The sequence below is a fragment of the Manacus candei genome, unplaced genomic scaffold (assembly GCF_025592945.1).
Source record: "Manacus candei isolate 608988 ecotype Guabito, Panama unplaced genomic scaffold, ASM2559294v1 h1tg000043l, whole genome shotgun sequence".
In the NCBI taxonomy this organism is placed as follows: domain Eukaryota; kingdom Metazoa; phylum Chordata; class Aves; order Passeriformes; family Pipridae; genus Manacus; species Manacus candei.
The window spans coordinates 18997035-19000402 of record NW_026138091.1 but is presented as its reverse complement, the minus strand read 5'-3'; positions in this window follow the sequence as shown (position 1 = coordinate 19000402).

The window sequence follows — 3368 nt, the reverse complement described above, 5'->3', positions numbered from 1 at the left end:
TCACGTGACGGCGCCGCCGCCCTTTTCCGCTGCCACTCGCCGCAGACAGGGGAGGGGTCTGGGCCGCTCCGGCCCGGCCGGGGCGGGCGGGGAGCGGCGGCAGCGCCCGGCGAGGGGCCGGCGCTGGCCGCGGGCGGTGATGGAGCGGCGGGGGCGCGGTTCCCTCCCGGAATGGCGGGCGGGGGGAGTGTGAGCGGCCCTGAGGGCCTGAGGCGGCGCGCGGAGACACTGCGAGCCCCAGCGAGCGGCGGGGCGGCCCCGGGCACCGCGGGGATCCCATGGGGTGAGCAGCGGATCCCTGAGGAGTGCGGCAGGATGGGACAGACCTGCGCCATGGGTGGACTGTACAGCATCCCACATCCAGCAAGGGTGGCCGAGGGCCGCGCTTGCTGCACTGGCTTAGGAGAGTTGTCGGACTTGGGCTGCTTGACAGGATCGATTTCCTAGGTCCTTCACCTCCAGCGATGGCAGTTCTCACACCCCTGGGTTAGGACCTCCACTCTTCCCATGAAACTCTTGTTGAATTGTTCATCGTGTAGTGAGAGGCTTTCAGGTCCAGGGCTTACCATGGTTTTATTTCTGTTCTCCTGTGACAATTTTTGGAGAGTCATGCTTAATATGATTCCTTGCCTTAGAGATGCTTGTGACAGTAGTTTTGTATTGTGGCCAATGACAGGACATTCCACTTCACCAGGAATCTTCTGCCCACATTGGATAAGCAACATTTAGCATACAGTATTGCCACACAGCGTTAGGGAAAGGCTTTTTTTATCCGTAAACACAGAGCTAACACTTCACCTGGATCCATCTGCCAGTCTCTGAAGTTGTAACTGAAATTATATGTGATGCTCTGTAAAGGTTACAGTGCTGGTTGTATTGGTTGATGAAGGACATTCATGCAAGTATAAACAAGGCACACACTGAATGTGGATACCTCTACTATTGAAACATAGCAAATTCATCAAAACATTTTGAAATTGGTTTTTGTGGTCATTTTAGAGACACAATTCAGCAATTTAGAGAATGAGGTTTGCAACAAAACCTCACTGGTTACGTCAGTCGGGCCACAAAATCTGAAAGGTCTTGAGACTGCTCTGAAGAGCAGTTGGTTCTGGGCTAGCTGTAGAGGTGAAAAACTTCATGTTTTTTCATACCTCGGTATTAGATATAGTCAAAATTACTCATAGTGTAATTCTAAGAGATTTTTTTTTTTACAGATGCTCATTCATTTGCCCTTGTAAATTTAATTGTGCATTTCCAAAAGGAAATTGGACACTGGAGCTGGCCCTGCTACCCAATGGGATTTTTCATTGCTTCTCTTAAATATGTCAGCTGTCCTCCTGATTTTGTGTTCAGTGGCAAGTCTCAAGCAAAAGAAGGCTTTTTTTTTTTTTTTCATTTTTCTTCTATGTATCTTTTTTTTTAAAAAAAGTTTGCTTTGGCCAAAGCAATTACCAAATTTTGGGTGAATAGGTGAAATGTTTCTGGCTGCCTTAAAGCTGATAAACGTAAGAATTTCCACCATCTCCATATATCACTCATCTCGTGATGTGTGGAATAAAGACCATCCGTTTGTGAGAGTGGTTTCTGGGAATGAAGTGGTTCTGATTACTGCATGGGTGAAAACTTACATAAAATTGAGCAGTCTCTAGAATTTTTGCAAGAAATATTAGATTTTTCGATAGTACTTAAGGCTCATAGTGATGGAAGTTTAATAAGCAATATATTGCAGATACAGTAACATAGTCTCAAAAAGTACATTTCGGGCATATCCTCATAAAAGGCTGGCAGAGGATGTACAGATAAATTCTAAAATATTAATTTAATTGTACAATGACTGAAGTCTTTTACAGTATCCAGGGGTCAAAAAAATACATGAAAAAGTCTTGGAGGGTTTGTCCCAGTTCAAAGGTCTGTTACATTGTTCTAAAATCTGTTACATCTTTTGCAAAGCTATATGATTATAAAAGGCAATTCTTTATTTTACAGGCAGTTGGGTAATAAAATATTGTATGTAAAAATATTGCTGCCTTGCTAAAATTACCAGCTCAGAGGACATTTGTTCTTGTCACTAAAAGCCTGACCTGGGGCCACAATTCGTTATCCTGTGTGACTGTAGAAAAGTCACTTAATCCTTCTGGGAAACATTTTACTACTGATAAAGAATTTCACTTTTCTGTCTTGTCTATTGAGATTTACACAATGCAGGACCAGTTTAGCGGTGTTACGGGACCAGGCAGCACCTAACTTACTGGGTCTTCCAGTGCTCTGTCTCTGAAGGGGTGCTAAAGCAGATTACTCCATTGCAAAGACTTATTTGGGCTATATAACAATGTATCTTATGTTTCTGGTGAAATTGTGGTGATGCTATAAACACATGGTTAGCAGAACTTGACCTGAATTCACACTGCATATCCAGATGTTTCACATTTGGGGAGGAACGAAGCATTTGAGACTCAGATCTGTATTTCAGAGCACTACCAGAGATCAGATCACATTCTCTGTAGTTTAAGCATGCATTTTAGTGACAGTTGAAGATCATAGAATCATACTTCCATGATTATCAAGTCCAACCTCTGACCTTTTCAACTAGACCATAACACTAAGTCCATGTCCAGTCGTTTCTTGAACACTTCCAGGGATGGTAACTCCACAACCTCCCTGGGCAGATCTTAAGGAGAAGAAAACTTCAGCTGAATGAAATCTCCAGAGAGGAGAGCATGAGAAGAGGTAATATCTCACTCATATTTTCACGTTTGTCCTGATATACCAAATGTTTGTGAAAAAAACCTGTCGAATAAGTCGTGCATCTTTTCTGCCATTGAGTCGCTGTGTTAGGGAGTGACTAGTCCTCTTTTCTGTTTGTAGGCCAGAGTCAAGCAGCTGTGTTGCTGAAGGGAACAGAAAGACTGTGTTGAACTTTTCAGTGAGCACCTTGAGATGTACCTACTGGTGTCTGCATGCATCATCCATGTCCTCTGCTGGCTGGAGCCTCAGAGGCTCTTTAGTATGTACCTTAAATTCTAGTCACACTCCAGTGAGGGAAGAGATGAAAAAGGATTCCTGTAAGGATTGTTATGCTGGTAGAGCGGGGCAGATTAAGGTTTTTAACCCAAAAATGCTGTGGTTTGAATACCTAGACTTGGTCTCTGCAGTTCATGCTGAAACAATGCATAGGATTTACAGACAGCCTAAGTCTGTTATTAGTCCAGCACTCTTAATTACTGGCTGCCCAAAAAGTAAGGTATTTTGTGCTTTGTTGTGCCGTTAACCATTTTATCGTTTTGGGACTGCAGGATGCCCTTAGCCTCCCTTTAAATGAGTGGTTGTTATGTCCCTGCCTCAGGAAATCACTGCTTGACACAGGC